Source organism: Lycorma delicatula, chromosome 11, assembly GCF_047948215.1.
Source record: "Lycorma delicatula isolate Av1 chromosome 11, ASM4794821v1, whole genome shotgun sequence".
NCBI lineage: Eukaryota > Metazoa > Arthropoda > Insecta > Hemiptera > Fulgoridae > Lycorma > Lycorma delicatula.
The window spans coordinates 72,048,045-72,069,056 of NC_134465.1; the positions used below are offsets into that span (position 1 = coordinate 72,048,045).

A 21,012-nucleotide genomic window follows, 5' to 3' on the forward strand; every position below is an offset into this window, starting at 1 on the left:
ACGTTGGATTTTGTTAGTTAAAAAGGTTTTTACCAGTTATAAAACTACTAAAAACAAACTTTAAAACTAAGTTAATTTGAAATTCAAACTTTATAAACTGCATTTTAAACTTTCAGATTTAGTATACATACTTAACTAAGATATATATATATATATATATATATAATGTAATATGTATGAATACATATGACCCATAATAAAAGTTTTTAAATATATCAAATCTATTACAATATGCAAATTAAATGAACTTAAATCGTATCGTTTCTATTATGCAAAAATCAGTTTAAATGAAATAATAGTAATTTTATTTTGAGATTTACTGGTATTAATTTTTATTATACCAATTTTTTTCCATATAATTAATATATTTTTGAATTTATTTCTTTTAGAAAAAATACTTTTAATTATGTTGGCTATAATCTTACAGCTAGTAGCTTAGTAAATTGAGAATTTTTTTCTAATGAAAGTGAAAAATACATCTATATTTTAATTAGTTAACGTATCCTTCTTAAACAAATAAAAAAAATTGTAAAAAAAAAATCAGAATTATAAGACTTTTAAGATGAGCAGAATAGTTGTAAACAAATTTTTTTACTTAATTAAAAATGTAAATTTTCGTTTGTTCAAAATGTGAAATCTCCGAAAGTTCTTCACAGACTGCTTTAAAATCTTGATACAGCGTTGCATTCGAATTCAGGTGTGTTTTTATATACCAAGATCTCACACTTATGACGGGTAAAAAACTGTTTTTTTTTAAAAAACAGCGCTCTCTGTCGGACGTAAAAGCAACACAAGCTATATTGAATATTTTTTGATTCAATTTCCGCTATAGACTAAAAAACTACTGTAATTTTTTTATGATTAATTCACCATATAAGGTTCGAAGTTTGTGCATGGGAATATGAAATGACAATTTTGTAGCGTATGAAAAATTCCTTGTTTGACCGGGATTCAAACCCGTGGCCTGAGGGATGAAAGGCTGAGACATTATCAGTCCACCATGGAGATTCGCATTAATAGGAATGTATAATCAATTTAATTAGAATATATTAAATTTTAAATAACTTAATGTGAAATATCTGATTAAGCTGCTTGGCAGGTTAGTTTGGTATAAATAGATCTTCCCGTAGTTTTTTTCAATTTTTTAATTTTTTTAGTATTCTTTAACTGAAATAATATTGAAAATGTATACCCATTGTTTCAGGAATATTATACCATACTTAAAAGGCGTGTTCTTTTCATCGAAATAATGAAAAAAAGTTTTCTAAATATAGATCGGAAACGCTTTGTTTTTGAGTTACGACTAATGAAAGATTTCTATTCTGAAGGTTAAATAAAGCTAAATTAGAACTCCCGTAAGTTGTTGAAAACATAACAATTGTGATACTATTACAATACGGACGTAGTTACTTCGACTTAAAACTTTAACTTTTACAAAATTACGATCGATTGTTATGTATATTTAAATATGTGAGTTTTAAACTTTTATATATTATAATTATAAATTATTATTCCTCCTGAAGATGGCAGATTAGCCGAAAGCGCTTGAGGGAAATAAATAATATATTGGTAAGTAGTTTATATTATATATAATAAAAATTTACTTCTTAAATTGCCAATAATAAAATAAAACTTTAAGATAAGATTTGTAAAAATTGTAATTAAAGTTAATTAAAACTGAATAAAAGTTTTAAAATCCATTTTTATTGACAGTCAAACACAACAAAATTTTGAAAATCTTTTAGTACAAATGATGAGTACAAATATATATAAATTTAAAATTTTTATACTTTGGTTTCATATGAGAAACATTATATTTTCTTAAAAAGCATATCTTTAATTGTTAACATAAGAATTATTTGTTTCATTAAAATTGAAATATAGAGTACGCTTAATGTGATGGTTATACTCTCACTTTCTGTGGGACAGAAAAATCATTCACATCTAAATATACCAACCTAATGTCAAATATTCTCTTTAAAATTTCGAAACCAAGGACGAGTGTCAAATTGTTTACAATTCTAATGCAAAAAAGTTAAAAAATATATTTTTGATTAATTCTGATATTTCAGTTAAAGAATAAATTGCATATAATAAATTAATTACTAAAATGACAAAATAATTTTATTAATGACGTAATCTTTTTTACATATTCCAAAGTCAAAAAACATTGCCATAGAAATGTTTGGAATGATAAAAGAGATTTTTCGTAGGGGAACAGTAACATAATAGTGTGACAGAAGGTGAAGGAAAGAGAAATTAGAGTTGACTTATGTCACTGGATAGTAAAATTGAAAGGGAAGTATTGTACGAATAAGGTAGAAAATAAAACCTTTTTTCATTCCAAATAATGTGTGTATTACAAGTCCAGAACAATTCATCGACTTCTGATACGTGAGACAAAATAGTTTTAGCAGGTTGATGTGCCAGTCAATCGGGTCGGATTTTTACCTTTACAATCAGTTTTTTAAAGAATGAAAACGTTTCCTTTTTGCGCTATTGTAAATAAAATGGGTTTTGACGCAGTTCATGAAAAATATATTACTTGTGGTAAACTTATGCATTACTATAAACTTATTTAATTAACTAGTATTATAGTTCGCTCATTAAAAAATAATTATTATTACTAATTGTATTTATTATTATATTAAATCAACCAAAAGGGCAACAATTAGATTTGGGGAAAATAAAGTCGAGCAAATGGCATCCTTCAAGTGCCTGGGATGCATCATTAAGGAAGATATGAAGTGTGATCAGGAAGTTAAATTACGAATTGCTAGGGCAAAGGAAGCATTCAGCGAAATGAGGAGAATACTATGTAACATAATAGATCTGCAACTAAGGAAAAAATTTGCGAAATATTTTGTGTGGAGTGTGGCCCTTTATAGGACAGACATGGACTATTAGAAAGGGAGAAGAGAGAAGATAGAGGCCTTTGAAATGTGGGTTTGAAGGAGAATGGAAAAGAGGCTGGATGGAGAGAGTTCGGAATGAGAAGGTGCTTCGTAGAGTGGGAGATGAGAGAGCGATTATTGAAATTAAAAAGAAGAAAATGCAGTTGGTTGGTTGAGACATTGCTTGAGACGTGACTGCCTGTTGGTGACGACATTGGAAGGATTTGTAACGGAGAGGAAAGCAAGAGGTCGGAGACGAATGAAAATGGTAGACAATATAAAAAGGGAGTTGCTATAAAATGAAACGGATGGCACAGAATGGAGGGCAGCCATGTTAAAACCTGCCTTTGGGCAAAACACTTATTATTATTATTATTATTAATATGATGGTATTAATATGTTATTATTTTTTTTAAATTTATATTCATGGGTAATTGTGTAAGTAGAAGCTCCTTCTATGAATCATGAGACTTTGCCGATGGTGAGGGGGCTTGAGTGCTCAGTGATACAAAGTAGCTGGACCGAAGGTGCTACCATAGGAGTGTTATCTGTTGAGAGCTAGATCAAGGAGTGGTTCCTGAAAGACGGCATCAGCTCTTTCAGTACTTAAGGGCGTAGGTCAGGAAGAGTTAAACGGCCGTATCAACATTAATCAATCATCTGAGTACTGTACAACTGAAAGCAATACAAAACTACAACTCTCTTCTTTTTCAAGAAACTGTAGCTTTCTACATTTTCATGTAACAAAAATGGAGACGCCTTTCTTGGTAAAATATTCCAGAGGTAAGGTAGTCCCCCTTTCGGATCTCCAGGTGGGAACTATTAAGAACGGGGTTACTAGAAAATTAAAAAAGTTACGTACATTTTACAAATCGGAGCGTGGAATGTTCGAAGTATAAAAAAGGTTGGTAGGTTAGAAACGATTGGCCCTTGATATGGAATCTTGGGAGAACTGCATCAAACCAGTCAAATGACTGAAGAAAATTGTGCTACTGATATAATCCTTTGTTAATTCCGATTAAAAAAACAGTGGATAAACTTTTACTTTCCCGTTTATATAGCAGCTATAGCTGAATAGAAGGGAGAGTATGGTGATCGGTCAAAATTGGGCATATACGGTTTTCAACGAATCTTGACGAATTGACCCCTAAGGACCTCAGAAAACTGAAAAAATGGCATCGAAATTTCTGCGACAAAATGTGCGCACATTTATGTACATATGTATGTTGGCGTGTAAATCGCCTTATATCTCCAGAACTACTTGTCCGATTTTCACCAAATTGGACTATAATATTTTTATAGTAGGTGCACTGATGCTATTAAATCTTCACTTCAAATGTTCATGGGGTGGGGGTACAAGGGGGAAAACAAAATCGTCTCCAGATTTTGCATAATTAAGATTATATCTTTTGTAATAATTTTGTGAATATTAATTAGCAAATTTTATAAAAAGATTTTTTTGTTAAATTACACCCCCACCCCTTAAATTTGTTTTAATTTTGAAGAGTTATTGGAAGGCAGTACAAGAGGTGATTTCGTTGCATTTTTTAAAAAAATATTGACAATTATAAAAAAAAAAATCTTTTATGTAAAAATATGTTTGCAAAATTGTAACCCCCACATCAAAAATAGTAATAATTTTGAAACGTTATAGAAGGCAGTGCAGTAGGTCTTTTTCTGTGCAGTTTTTTTCTGTTAGCATCTCGTTGGATCGACAAATTTGTTTTCCATCAAAGTGGGGTCTTAACCCAGCCGCTCCCATCTTCCACACCCCACATCCCACATCACACTTAGCGGCCGGACTACTACTGTAGTCGTCTGCTATGTTGCAGTGTCGCAGGTGAGCGGTAGAATTTAAAAAATGAATAATATTTAACGTTTCGCTAGTTCCGCCACACCCGCGCGAATGAAATATGGTATGCGCACGTGCTTTAGTTAGAATTACTGAATTAAATAAAGATAATAATATTGTATTTAAATAAAATGATAAATATTTTTAATGAACCTGTGTGCGTAAGCCGTGCATCAGAAAAAACCGCGTGACGGGAAAGTCCTACAGCTGTGTTGTCAGCTATTTTTTTATTTTTTAACTGAAAATAATTCTTAAAATCTATACCTATCTATTGTTTCAGGAAGATTATGCCATTCTTGAAAAGCGGGTTCGTTTCATCAAAACAATGAAAAAAGATCACGTAAACATAGCTCTGAAACACTTTGTTGTCGATTTGTGACTAGTGAAAAATTTCTCTTGTAAGGTTGAATAATGCTAAACCAAAACTCTACGTAAGTTTTATGTAAGTATGTTTCTTAATGTTTTTTGTATTTTGTAAATATGATTTTGAAATCATATGGTCAATTTTGAAAGAATTGATGTAAAAGGTAATTCACATCTGTGTGCAATTTAATCATAGTTGAACGTTGATAAATAAAAAATAATAATGTGAGTAAATTCTGTTAGAATTGATTCATTCGTTTTAGAGAAAGATGGATTTTATATTTTCAAACGGTATTTTTCTTTTTTGGTTTTACGTGACCTGAATCGTCACTTAGATAAAATAGTTTGGATAAAATAATCTTTTTCTTTTAACGTAAACCGATAACAGTTTAACTTACCCGGATAATTGAAATCAGAAGCCACCCAGTTTTTAATCACGGTTGAAAAATCCGATATTGTTAGTCGAAATGGTTTTTGGAACCAGTCGAAGTCGAAAATCATCTTTTTGGAACGTTTTAAAAAAGATCAATTATTCAAAAATGGATCATACGATTTCATTTATATTAAGTAAGATGCGCGTAATATTCAGATGCCTGTCCATCTACTTAATTTTTAATAAATAAACAAATTTTATTTATAAATTAATGTAAATTAAATTTCGTATATTTTCAAAACTCCGCCATCATTACGAAATATAATTATATATAATAATAATTTCTTGCGAAACTAAAAAAAAAAATACGAAAAAATCGATTCCTGCAAATTAGATTAGTATGTAAATAAGGTTGTTTTTTTAGTTTTACCCTATTTTTTTTTTTTTATATATCGGGTGAAATATTGTGTGAGAAAGAGCGATTGAGGGAGGCTAGATTTATAAACGTAAGTTGACTACCTACATGATTATTATTCTTATATATCATATGGCTATTGTAGTTTATTAACAACTCTCCAATGAAAAGCCACGCACAATATGATTCGTCAATGCTACTATTGAAAGAGCGGTAATGATAGTTTGTTGCTATGACTACGGCCAATAGCGGTCGACCTGGATTGATCGGCCTCCTAATAATATCTTTTACGCATATGCAAGTACTAAAATGTAATATATAGTATAGTAATTATTATAATAGTATTAAAAATAAAATAACGTATTTATTTTTGCTTTTATATTAAATTTTGGATGATACAGTTAAAGCTAATTTACTTTTTTAATTATGATTTTAATTTTTCTTAAATAATTTTTATCAGATACACTGTAATACTTAAAAAAAATTTTTTTTAATGCTTTTATTTACAGTCGCATCAAAAATTATGGTCATTAGCGAATAAAGTTACACTATCATGTAGTGTTACATAAGACAATAAAGAATAAACATAAAGTAACAACAACAAATAGAAACTAAAGTACATAAATCAGAAAAAATAATTAAATCGTGTTCATTCCAGTGTAGGAGTGGAACCGCAACAAACGTATTATACCTTGTTTCTGATTTAATATAAATTTCATATCTAAACCCAGGTTTTACGTTTCGTCGGATGGTTTCAAAGATTGGGTCATCAAAGAAAAATGATGCACGGACTATTTGACTTCGCAAGCCTCAAAGATCTTCTGAGGAGAGCCAAAAATATAAGTGTGGGTAAGCCTGGTGTGTCCAATCCTTAGCCGGTTTAAGATGACTTGGTCTCTTCTGTTGCTCGGGAAAAGAGGTTTCTCGAGCACATTCTCGCGGATGTTATGTATTGCCGTGGGAGGACTCAGCAGCCAGTATCTATTCCACCGAACCTGCAATTTTACACGGACTGATCTCATGAAGTCTCTCTCACATGTCGATTGTACTCGGATGCCATTTAAAAGCTCTCTTGGCAGCCTCATTGGCCCGTTCATTCCTGAGGACGACGGAATAGCCAGGAACCCATATCTGTACCACAGTCTTATTTATCCTTGAAAGGATATCATGAATAATCTGGACGATGGATTCAGAACGTCTGCAGCTCAAGCTCTCATGTACACTCCTAGAATCGGTAATTACTAGGAAGCTGGCATTGCTACGGGCTTCGATAACTTTCAAGGTGGAGTAAACTGCATTGGCCTCGCAAAAGAACACAGAACAGGCATTAAGTTTGATCTCCCAATGCGTTTCAGGAGGAAAATTTAATTTTGCTTTAGAGTCTCAATAACAAACTCTCAATTTTCCCCTACTTATTTTATATATCTGGCTCAAAGTGATTTTTCGCAACATTTTAGACATCAAGAATTTTTTTTATTTCTTTCATAAATAGTAGAAGATTGAAAAGATATATTTTTTTATTTTTTTTTAATAATTGATTTAAATAACAATTCCAAAGGCCTTAAAACAATAAGGTGCGAGTAATTTCTTATCGATTGAAAACCTTCCAAGTAAAGGAATTCCTTGTAGTCTATTTGATGATATCCTAATAATCCTACAATGTTATATGTTCAATTTCCGTCTTCATTCTCCAGCTAAATTCTAATCTCTTGAACCTTATTCTATTATTTGTATTACTATTAGATTTACCCTTAGTATGTTCGTTTGTAACAGTTACACCGAGCAACTTAGTGGAAAGCGCCAGTAAAATATGAACAGTTGAATGTACTCCACATCTTTACTACAACCCATGTATTTTACTATTAGAGAAGGGTCTATGTTCTCCCACTTTTGGCTCTTACCCAATAAGTGTATACTACCTCATCGCTATTTTATCTAAAACGCCTTCTCCTTCCTTTAATACCATTTACTACTGTTACTGTTCACCCTTCATTCCTCTTTCCGCATTACAGTCCAATGATAACTAACTGATAGTATCTCTAATATATATATATATATATATATATATATATATATATATATTAGAGTAACATTAGCAATATATAGGCCAAACATATAGATATTGCATACCTATTTTAGCTGTAATAATAAATATTGCAATTCTCAATTTAAATATATATGAGAGTTATAAAGCAAAGCATATCATCAGTATAATCTGATGATACTTTGGATACGGTATTACGTAATTTTTATTATTAATCAGTCACTCGAAAATTTTTGACTGTATTCTGTTATATTTTTCTACTAAAATTAATATTTAATAAAGAGTTACAACAAACAAGAATTCGTTTTTTGTTTAGTTTAAGATGGCCTGAGTATATAACGGATTGACCATTATTACTTCCGACCACGGCATGATACTTCTTAGTATTCTGTTCTACCTCAAAAAGAGAACACTTTGTATAAAAAGAAACTTTAGATATTACAATATCAAATTTTTTCTCTTTGTTAATTTTGAGTGCACCCGAGGGGATTTATGAAGTATATTTCATACCTACTACATCTTGATACTTATAATATGCGGTTGTCTGTGCAAGAGGTACACTATTTTGCAGTGGAAGGGGAAAAATTTTAACGAGTTTGTATAATGTACGAATATCTTAATTGATTATCGTGTGAACGGTATGGCATTACTTGCAGAATTGTGAAGTTTGTGCCAAATTACAAACCTGTTTGTACCTTGGTATATCTGGTTGTACCTTGGTACACCCAAGGTACCTGTTTGTACCAGGTGTACCTTCATATATACTTTCCTCCACGCTCTTTTTTAAAGCTATATCTATCAGTCATAACCGTCTGTACATCAACACCTTGTTAATAATATTATTCGACGTAATTATTTAATTATATAACAATCGAGGCCGTTAAAAAAAAAAAACAAAAAAAAACATATTTTACATAATTTTATTTGAATTATTGAGTTCAGTGAAGAATATTTAAGCTATTATTTGGAAAGTTAATAATTATTAACCTACAGTTCAAATAATTTTAATATAAGTATTAAGTATATATGGAATGATATTATATCTTACTATGAAATTACAAAGAATTTTTTTCAAATATTCCCGGTAACTGCGAAAACTACTAAACTACTCATTACGAAATTTTATAGCTTTCTTATGACCCCCGGAATGTTTATCACAATTCAAATCTCATCAAACTCGCCACTATATAAATCATAAATAAGATCTGTATAAATAAATAACCAATAAACCTCTTTTACTAAACATTTCGTTGTCGATATCAATTGTTATTGACTATATCAATATGCTCTTCTTCAGACAGTAACTATATGATTAACTATATTTAATATCATTATGTAAAAAGTATCGTTTTGAATTATTTTCGAAATATAAGTAAAAACAGATTAGTTTGATCATAAAATCAAACAGAATGACGACAGTTTACATATTTAACAAAGTTTTGATGATTTGTGTAATACAGAATTTGGCATCAATATCGACTTCTTCAGAAAGTTATGTGTTTTACCACTATATTGTCATCCTCTAATCTGGCAGTTTAGCAACTACCGTAAGGTATTAACTTCAGTGGATGGTATGTATGAATATAAAAGAAATGTAGTCTTGTACAGTCTCAGGTCGACCATTCATGAGATGTGTGGTTAATTGAAACCCAACCAGCAAAGAACACCGGTATCCACGATCTAGTATTCAAATCCGCATAAAAGTAACTGTCTTTACTACGATTTGAACCTTAGAACTCTCGACATCGAAATCACCAACAATAATTTTTTTCTTTAAATGAGTTTCGATTGAAGTAAATATCTTTTTTATTTCATAAAAATCTGTTTTGGGAATATAACCTTTATCAAAAAATTTCTTAGATAATTCCTTACAGTATCATCATTTACAGACATCATTTGGAGCAAAAAAGAAAAAATATGAATAATGATAATTGAGAAGAATAATCCAGGGTTAACTAAAATACTATTTTCTATTTTTGTAGTTTTATCCGCATAGCGCGGGAAAAGCCGGGACGGGGGATGCTAATGAAATATAAAATGTAAATAAATATTTGCAATTTTATTATATTAAACACATCTCTTTACAATGTTGTATAATATTAAAAAATATATGTATATACCCCGTATAATATTCCAACGACAATGTGTAATATGTACTCCATTTAAAACTGCAAGATTACGTTTTTATTTCATTTTGATAAATGAAATAGCGACATGTAACATTTGATAATGTTACATGTCGCTATTGTATTTAGTCTGTATCGGTTCGGTTTTAAATCGCTCATTCTGTGTAATATAATAGAAATAATATTTATACTTCCTTCTATCCGTTGTAAGTATAAATTTCTTAACAACTACAATAATTATAATTATTATTTAAAACATCATTCGGGTTTTAAATTCTTTTCAGGAAAATTAATTTTAAAACTATTCTTAATCGCATATTTAAAAATAATTTTTTTTTTTAATTTTGTATTGTAAATTTAAGGAACATTTATAAGTTCAGTAAATTTCCATATTGTCTGAAATCGTTAATTCTAAAAATAAATTACTCCACTTCTCCTTAAAGGTAACTCTGGCATATTACAATTAAGCAAAAGTTGTCAGATTACTGCATGATTTTCCGACTACTCTTGTCTGGTCGTGATTACGAAAATAAAATTTCAGCATCAAAATTCCAAAATTTTGAACAAAAAAAAATTGATTTTAAAGTATTCCTTGCTCTATGAGAAAAATTTATGAAAAAATTATTTATAAATTGATCCCTAAAAAGAAAATTTATATAAATGATAATGTTGTATAAAAAAATATTATACAGAAAAAATAACGTACTAGTTTTTTCAAGGTAATGAAAAAAATTTCTTCTCATTTTTGGCCCGTAATATAAAATAGGCGCTAAAACTAATTTAATTTAAATAGTTCTTTTAAGTGATGAAGGAAAATACAAAAAGAAGTAATTAAAATTAAAAGAGTTAGAGTTAAAAAACAATTTATTTTTTATTTTTTTCTTTAGAGGTCGGGAATAAATTTAAAAAAGGTTTCTAAAAATATTCATATATAGGTTAAGCTTAACAAATTTGCATAAGTGAAATTCTTTTTAGATTTAACATCTTCAGTCCTTTCTGCATTTTAGGTTCGGGGTCTACAACATTTTTTTTTTGTTCATCTATGTTTCCTCCCTCCTGGGCAGTTAAGCATAAACACAGCTCTAAGGGGGAGCCATCGCCTCAAATTACCTCGTCAGGAACGAAGGTTCCCTCAGGTACTCGGGACTCGGTCTTTTAATAATTCGCCGTGCCTCTAATGAGGGGACCCCATAGGGATCCCACCACTGAGACTCCGGTCTTTACCCCTGTCCACTAATGAGAAATCCCCAAAGGGATCCCGCACCGGGACACGGTGAAAAATTTTTGAAAAATATTAATACCAAAGTGGGTAAAACAAAAGAACTAAAACATACAAGTATTTCAATTTTAAGAGGTGAGGTTTGAATTTTTTTATTATTTATATATGCATTGTTGGTAATAAATTTGCTTTATAGAAGTTTTTTCTTAACTTCCTCTTAAAAAAATCGAAATCGATTTTTTCGCGATATCCCCCAACAAATTTTGAAAAAAATTGATATGATTAATGCCTTATATATATATTATATTGTGTGTGTGTGTGTGTGTGTGTGTGTGTGTGTGTGTGTGTGTGTGTGTGTGTGTGTGTGTGTGTGTGTGTGTGTGTGTGTGTGTGTGTGTGTGTGTGTGTGTGTGTGTGTGTGTGTGTGTGTGTGTGTGTGTGTGTGTGTGTGTGTGTGTGTGTGTGTGTGTGTGTGTGTGTGTGTGTGTGTGTGTGTGTGTGTGTGTGTGTGTGTGTGTGTGTGTGTGTGTGTGTGTGTGTGTGTGTGTGTGTGTGTGTGTGTGTGTGTGTGTGTGTGTGTGTGTGTGTGTGTGTGTGTGTGTATTTGAGCCAAATTAGAACAAAATTAGTTTGGTCAGGCCTGAAGTATAACGTCAAAAGCAGTGTGACGTATATATACATTTGTTTCTTTTTTGTACTTGATTATCTATTTGTACCCAAAAACATAAAGGTTTGAAAAATTCTTAACGAATATTATTGACTTGATCACTATATATTCCGCTTTATAATTTAGCTATTCTACCTATATTCGCCAGGAAAGTAAAACGTAATTTATTTTCGTTTATAAATATATTTTTTTGTGTGATTGAAAAAGTTTGTTGTTCAATATTAATATTGATTTTCTGTAATAGTCTAGAGACACGTGTATTGCGGTTATGAAAGTTATGAGTTTATATAATAGTGAATGGCAGTTCCAGTTATTGTTTTTCTATTCATTCTGGATCATGTTTTAGTCATTAATTTGTGTGATGAAGAAATCAAATGATTTTTTTGTCAGGTGTCATTATTATTTCTACCTGATAATGATTGTCATACAAGTCAGCGAAAATTTATTCCTGTTATGGAACTTCATTTTAAAATCTTATAAAATAAAAAAAGTAGTTAAAGCACTCCAAATGGCAATATTTTGAGTTGTTTAAATAAAAAAAATCTGATGTGAACACCACACGACTTACTTGTACCCCTATTAAATTACATATACACGTTTATAAAAGTTCATAAAATTTTATTTCACTAATAACTAATTTCTTTTATATATATATATATATATATTTTTTTTTATTTTTTTTTTTTTATCTTATTGTTATTATTGAAATATTATTTATTGTAAAAATTTTACAATCAGAGGGGTTAATATTTATTAATAAATCAATATATTTGAATTAAAAAAAAGTTAAATAAATATATGAATATGAAGTCGGATTCGAATCGATATGCCTTCCGTTGTAAGAACCAAATATTTTATTAATTAAACTTATTTTGAGCTATAACTCAGGAACTAATAAAAATAAGTACCACTTACTATGTCGTTGAAAAGCTCTCAATGAGAGCTTATTACTGTAATTAAGAAAAAGTCTGAAATCCAGATATTTTTGGATTTAAATATTCCAAAATTTAAATATCTCATGGCTAACCGTTTTTGAATTATGCGAGATACATACGTACGTACAGACGTCACGCCGAAACTAGTCAAAATGAATATTTCCGTTGAATCCCGAAAACCGACATTTTTCACGATCACAATACTTCCTTTACTTTGTACAAGGAAGTAAAAAGTGTTGAAAATTATCCTAATAATTTATGAAGGAATTATGATAAAGAATTTAGTCGGTATATTGCCCCAGGCAAAACATTTTTTTTTTTTAAATATAATGATTTGAAATATTATGAAGCAGTTACATTATGCAAAATTTGATTGTTTTGCTTGTATATAATCTCACGGTCATAGAGGAAACACCATTTTCAAAAATAACAATCGTTCTGAGTCAGAATTTTAATGAACTGATGTTACAATGAAAAAAACATGATTCACATGTTGAGGCAGATCGTCCGGTGATGAAAATACGTTAAGAATTAATACATATTTGTCATTACGGGTGCAAAAATTTATAAACAATTTATAAGATTTAACACAGAATTTAACAAATCTGTTTACCAAGCTTTTCTCAACACAATTATTTTTGTATCAAGAATCTTACAAAAGGAAAATTTTATAATGAAGTTACTTGTAAAAGTTAGTAACTGTTCAGGAAAACCAAGATTGTGATATGTGTAATAAACAATTGACGATGTAGAAAATAGTTTAGGTATGTTAAGGTTAAAAGTTCAACAGGTGTGTTAAGATTGCATAGGTGTTTAAGGTTAAAAGCAATGAATAGAAAGGAAAATTATGTGGACATCTCATGACTTCATTGTACGCCTATTAAATTATATATACATATTTTTAAAAGTAAATAAAATTTTATTTCACTAATATCTTCTGATTTTTTTTTTAAATTGTTATTATTGAATTTTTTATTCATTGTAAAATTGTTTTTACAATTACAAGTTAAAATTCTTTATTAAATTAATTTTAATTTGATAGTGAGTATTTAAATAGTATTATAATTTAATTTAATAATAGGATTGTAATATTACAATACTAATACTCGTAAATCAATATATTTAAATTTAAAAAAGTTAAAAAAAGCCTTTCGGCACGCCGGACGGCGGAGGTAGATTTCACCGGTGCTAAGAAGGGAATAAAGAATATTTCCACCTTAAAGTTAAGAAAAACTTCAAATTTACTCAATACGACAATGGTTGCATGTGAAAAAGTTTCACATGTTTAGCATACGACAAGCCCCCATCTTCTTACAATTCCAGCAACATTTTGGTCATCCCTGTCCGTAATAGTTGGTCACATGAAAAATTGTTTCAGTTAAGTTTTAGCTAATGTTTAGAAGACTAACGACCACTTTAAACCGATTCAATTCTGTGCCTATTAAGGTAGGTACGATTTTTTTTTGTCATAGAAACCCTTTTTTTTACACCCTCAGGTTTGGTGATATCCAAAACCTTTATTTATATAAGTTTTAGCTCCTAATCAAAAGAATAGCAGGAACTTTTAAACAAATTTACTTAATAAGTAATAATAATAAAGTAATAATTATTCTTAATATTTTACTTAAGAAAGTTATAGCAATATTTTGTTTTTTTTTTCGAAAAAGCTCCCCATTTCTATCCTCCATGGTCCGATTTTTCCCATTAACGAACTCGACCGAGATTTTGGGTCGTTTTATTTTATGTATCAAATTGAAAGTGATTGGCGCAAAATTACGGTGGTTTTGGAATCTGGGGTATGTGAAACGAGAAGATATGTAGAAATTTTCCGGTAATCGAATCATGGTACCCGTTGCATTAGGTAGCTTTTTTATGAAATCTACCTAAAAAAAAAAACGTCCAATTCGAACGGATGTACCTTAACCTTGTAAGATCAAATTATTTTATTAATTATAATTTTATTTGTCTATAACTCTGAACCAATGAAATAAGTACAATTTATCTATCGTTGAAAAGCTCTGGGCTTATTACAGCAGTTAAGAATAAGTCCATAAGCCAAATTTTGGTATTTTGAGCTTTTTTGGACATTTTGGTCAACTCGACTGCAGTCAAAAGAGGAAGTGCACAACTAGATGTTACAACAGTCCAAAATTTCAACATCCTACGGTTAATCATTTTTTAATTATACGAGATACATACGTAGGAGTACTGACGTCACGCCGATACTAGTCAAAATGGATTCACGGATTGTCAAAATGGATATTTCCGGTAAAATCTGAAAACCGAAATTTTTACGATAACACTTCTTTTATTTGGTACAAGGAAGTAAAAGCTAATAATAAAAAATTTCATTCGATGCCGGCAATGGCGGCTCGCGTATAGGAACTGTAGAACTGCAGAACTACCTATTTTCACTGATAATTAATCACTATTGATTATTTTCACTTGTTGTTATCAATAAAATTTAATATAATGGAGTACTTTTTAAGTACTTTTAAGTGGAAGGTAGTTTTTATACTCAGCGTGTGTTGAGCTTAAAACCCGTGTACCACATTGTTGAATGTGGTAAAGTGTACATTTAAATTATTATCCTGCTTCCAGCTATTTGATTCATTTGCTTTTTTCAAAACAAGAAAAATGGATTACATTTTAAAATGAATAGATCAAGGTTGAACTGTAACAATTTAGGTTAATGTAAGTGTAAAATGTTTGATTTTTGTTCTTTTAGGATTTTATCAAGTTTCTGAATAAATTTTCTTTTTATACATGTTTGTTTTCTTTTACACAATTTTAAAACAAAGGCTAAATATTTTCTTAAGCAGCTCCCCCACTAATTTTAGCTACGAGGCGTCACTGGTTGATGGTTTAAAAAATTCATTTACAAATTTTAAAAGTATTTATATTGTTTTTTCCAGTGATGATATATTTTGAAAAAATGAAATACACCTATGTAGATGAATTATCGATTAATGCAAAATTAAGGCATTTAAATATGGATTCGTCTAGCGTCGTATCCTGTAAAACCTTTGGACGATGATCAAAAGGATGTTTACAAAATATCAAAACTATGAAAATACATTTATTAGGAAAGTATTTGGTCTTATTAAAGATAATTTGCTTTATACATATAAATTACGTCACCGCAGATTTGTGTAATAGGAATAATCCATGAGAAGAGATTGGTTATCTTGTCATTTTAAAATCGAGTGATAACCGCAAGAGAATTATTTAACCTAAAATGAAAAAGTTTTATTTTGATAACTTTAGGAAAGACTTAAAATGCAAAATAAATAAAAATTCTGGATTTAGAAAATTGGAAATTAACCAAAAAAAATTAAAAGAAATCTTGGATAGGATGGACTAAGGAGATCCAAGACAAAAAATTTCAGGAAAATGCCAGTAAAAAGGAAGGAGGGAGATTTTAAGAAAAGTCGTGGTTGGTGGTTGGCCGAAAAGTGAAAAAAAATTATACTGAAGAGTAAAATTTTTATGAAATCCAAATCCCCTTCAATTGATAAATATATTTTCATCAAAATTGTGTAGGCAGGCCACTTTTGGAATATGTAAAACAAATTGTTAGGGATGTAGGATGTAGAGGGTATACTGAAATGAAACGACTAGCACTAGATAGGGAATCTAGGAGAGCTGCATCAAACCAGTCAAATGATTGAAGACAAAAAAAAAATATTTTCATCCTTATTCAAATTTTGGAAAAAATATTTAATCAGATCAAGCCTTCTTACACTCAGTTGAAATTTAATTTATTGAAGGTTTTATTCGTTTCTAAAATATAAAGTTAGTTTTGCATATTAAAAATGATTGTTTTTTTTTACACAGAATTTATCACGAAGTTCTCACGTGACTTTCCTATTCTATACCTTTTCTACTCGTGAAAATAATGGAAAAAATTCATATAAACATATATCCCAAAATGCTTCGTTTGCGAATTACGGATTTCAGATAACCCGATGAACTACTAGTACAAATAACGGTTCTGGAACCTTCTTTATTAGATTTTTCAGGTCAAAAACCATAAGAAATCGCTAATTTTTCCCCTTAATTAACGTCCTAAAAATTTCAGTACGACATCATTTCACCAGGGTAGCTGAAATCCGAGCGAAATATCTCGCTAATCGTAACATGTAAACGAAGAATTATAAGACATGTTTTTATGAACTAAGTCCCGGGAGAAATTAGTGATTCACTCTGTAAATATTATCTATATACATTATTAGAAAATTTCTTAACCAAAAAGTTTTTGGGTACAATTTTGTTTTTCAATATTTATAAATTTTGAGCTCAGGAAAATAGAAATGTTATCAGGCATAAGAAAGAATAAATATCATATTTCAAATAATAGTAATATGTTATATGTCTTACGTATTATAAGAAAACAGCTGTGTAAAATCAAGTAAGGACTGATAGGAGTTTTTAAAGATAAAAAAATTTAGTCCAAGTTTTACCTAGTAAATATTTCAAATAATTACATATTTGATGATTTATAAATTCCTATAATTAAATAATTTACAACTATTTAAATGTATATTACATAGAATTTCTTCTCTTTTATTTAATTTTTTGTTCTTTGAAATGCATTTAATTAACTCTGAAATACAGTAAATAGCTGTAGTTTGCATATACTGAAACAATTAAATAAATAAAAAAAAGATTAATAAATGAAAAATATTCTTTCTTGATACGCGTAGGTTTTTTTTTATTTGGTCGAGTTTCTTTGCTAAAAATTTGTTATTCACTTTGCAAGCATTTAATTTTAAATAGTGAATAATAGCTTATCTGTAAATAAATCTATGTAAATGGCGCAATTAGAAGAGATACTTTATCTTTTTGAATTCAGTTAAAGTGTAAAAAGGGAAAAGAGGCTTGCTTGTAGGAGAAAAGTTTAGGAAGGGTAAAAATTAAATAAAGCTTAATATATTATGCAATAAAAGAGAATTATTACAGTTTGGGACATCACGAAAGCAATCTCTCTCTCGACTTGACTGCTGCAGGGAGATTTACTATGTCTAGTGTTGACTAAAGTGTCGCACCCGTTACTTGTCAACGCTATATTCGTACTAGTCAGGTGAACCAACATAACGAATAGAATATAACCCCTTTATTTTATAGTGTTTTTTTTCTTTTAAATAAAACATTTTTGTTTTTGTTTTTTAATTTTTGTCTGTTTTTTATCCATTGATTTGGATATTTTATATTTAAATTAATTGTAACAAGTATTATAAAATAAATTGCAATTAAATATTTTAAGAAAAAATAATTAAATTTATTTATTCTTTTAACAGAAGATACTTAGTCATAAAAGACATTTTGTCTAAATTGTGATGTTGATTATCCTAGAAATTCGTTGAGAAGTGAAAACGGTACTGATAAATGCTATTTAATGAAATATATGGGTTATTAAACAAACCTCCAATCCAAACTAATCCTTCAAACTAAGTAAATTGATCCTTGTAGAGTATCATTCATTAATTGAAGACGCAGATTGTTCTGGAGCTAAAAGTCACGTTAATTAATTAATGTGACTTTTACTTAGTTTTCTTGATTCACTTGTTCCATTTCTCAATCAGATTACGAGAGTTGGATAAAAAAATAAATTATACCCTTGCCGTGTTCTTGAAATGAAAGGGATATATTAATCTTGTTGTAGCAGAACTGATTGTGTTATTATCTTTACGTTTCTACAGCAGCAATTCTATACGACATTCAGTATTTGTGTATTATCGTTGTTAATATAGTGTGTCCTCTAGATTTTTCGTTCAGCACAAAAGTGCGTTCAGTAGTCCGATTTTTGTAGGTAAAAAATTACAGTTGTAAAATTCATCACTAAATTGTTGAGGTACACGGTGAGAATGCATTTTCACGCCCTACGATCACAAAATGGTGCCAAATGTTCAAAAACGGAAGAACAAATGTGAATGACGAACTGCGTACTGGCGGTCCTTCATCTGCAAATACGACGGTAATGCGGAACGCGTGAATGAAATGATCTTAAATAACCGGCCCATTAAAATTACAGAAATTGCAAGTAAACTTAACATCAGTTATGATAGTATGTTTGAGATTATTCACGATCAGATTACCGTAAGATGTGTGCACCATGGGTACTACATCTATTGACCGACAACCACAAACATCAACCTTTTTGCTTCTGCTCTTTCTTTTCTTCAACGTTATTCCATGACTGGTCCACAGTTTTTGAAACTAATCATCACAGGGGATGAGAACTTAGTGCTTCATTACACTTCTGAGACTAAATGAGCATCACATAAATGGAGACATAAAAATTTGCCGCATCCAAAAATAGTGAAAACATCCCCACATGTTCGAAAGGTTATACTCACGGTTTTTTCGAATTTTGAGGGAGTTGCTTACAGTGAATTTATGCCCCGAAGAACAACAATCAATGCCGAATCTTACTGTGAAACTTTAAAAAAAATATCGAAAAGCCATTAAAGATCCGAAAGATTGAGTGATTGGGTCGTTTTTCTTCACGGCAACGCTACTCCTCGTTCAACTCATATGACAAAGGAGTTACTACAAAAATTCAAGTGGAAAGTGTGGTCTCATCCGCCTTACAGCCCTGACTTAGAACCCGGCGACTATCACCTGTTTGGTACTCTCAAGCGAGACCTGGGAGAAGAGCGTTTCGCTAACGATGATGAACTGAAGGAAGAGGTCTTTAAATGGTTGAAGGATTAGACGAAATTTTTTTTTTTTGGAGTTGAAAAACTTGTCAGTAAGGATGAAAATTGTTTAGAAAAACTTGGTGATTATATCCAAAAATAGATAAAGATATGTAGGTTTTTGTTCAATTAAAAATATTGTTTTATAAGTATGTGTTTGTTTCATAGAAGAGGTGTAACTTACTTTCTGATCGTCCCTCATATTTATGCTTTCTATAAAGAAATCTTTGTCTCGATTTCGGAGCCCGTTTAATAAATTTTCTTTGACATCTTCATTGCCATTAAAGTTTTCACTAGGACTTGAACAGTAAAGGCAGTTGTTACATTTATACGGATTTGAATACTAGATCGTGGATACTGGTGTTCTTTGGTGGTTGGGTTTCAATTAACCGCACAGGAGTGGTCTACCTGAGATTATACATTCATACATATCATCCTCATTCATCAGCTGAAGTAATACCTGAACGGTAATTCCCGGAGAATAAACAGGAAAAGAAAGAAATAGAACCACAAAATCTGTTTGCCTCTTGTGGATTGCATACATTATGCCACCTTTCGTCGTAAATTTTAATTAAACAGAAACATTCGTCAAATTCTGAACAATAATAAGGAAGTTTTAAGATCAGGTGTTACTATTTTTACGAAGTGTTATTATTTTACACAAAATTTAATATTGTAGTATTTTTCTTTTGGTTCTAGTTTTGAAGAATTATTTTAATGTGTTCGTTTTCCTTTTTTCATTTATAATTTTTATATATTTTATTTTATTCTGTATCCGGGAAGAGATCTTTTACACCCCTCTCGGACTTCGTTAAATTTATTGATGTTTATTTAGATTTTATTATTTTTTTTTGCTTTGTGTTTTCTTTTAAATAAATTTTACCTTATTAAGTTTCCCGCTGTGATATTATTTATACATTTTTTAATGATATTAGTTTTAGGTTTATAGTGATATTTTATCTTTTATTAGTTGTAAATTTTAGTTTTTTTTTATATTTTAATTTGTAATCTAGTTTTAGTCTTTTAGTCGTTCTGTTATCCGAGAAGGGGCCGTTTACATCCCTCTTAGGCTTTATTAAATTCTATTTATTTTTAGTTAAATTTTACCTTTTTTTAGTTTTACGCTTACTTTTAATTCTAGTTTTACAGCTGTGACATTAGTTTTTAAATATATTTTAAGAGAAATTATAGCTGTGATATTAGTTGTAAGTTTTTGTCTATTTTTTTAGTTATCAAACTAGTTTTAGTTTTCGCTATTTTTTCTTCTATAAAATTTTATTCCTAACAATGATAACGCCAAAGCGTTTTTGCCAACAAAACAAAAAAAAAATCTTTGCTCCGTGACCAATTGTGATCTAAATTTAAAAAAATGTCTTTCAGTGGCATTAAATTATTAAATACTTTAACATACAGAAATCATTGT

At 29.9% G+C, this 21,012-nt stretch overlaps 1 protein-coding gene and 1 long non-coding RNA gene across 3 annotated transcripts in view; one reads left to right on the top strand and one right to left on the bottom strand.

Moving 5' to 3' along the window:
- The window catches only part of LOC142332315 (protein O-mannosyl-transferase TMTC1-like), a 507,352-nt gene that overhangs the window by 305,995 nt on the left and 180,345 nt on the right, over positions 1 to 21,012 (bottom strand). The gene's annotated exons all lie outside the window — the stretch shown is intronic.
- Positions 1 to 21,012, top strand: part of LOC142332316 (uncharacterized) — a 673,176-nt gene that overhangs the window by 155,146 nt on the left and 497,018 nt on the right. Inside the window, exon 5 of one of the 2 annotated variants that reach the window (XR_012758251.1) lies at positions 5,027 to 5,188. The exons of the other annotated variant lie outside the window; for it this stretch is intronic. This is a non-coding gene — a long non-coding RNA (uncharacterized LOC142332316). The remainder of the gene's footprint in view (positions 1 to 5,026; positions 5,189 to 21,012) is intronic. 2 annotated transcript variants of the gene reach the window in all.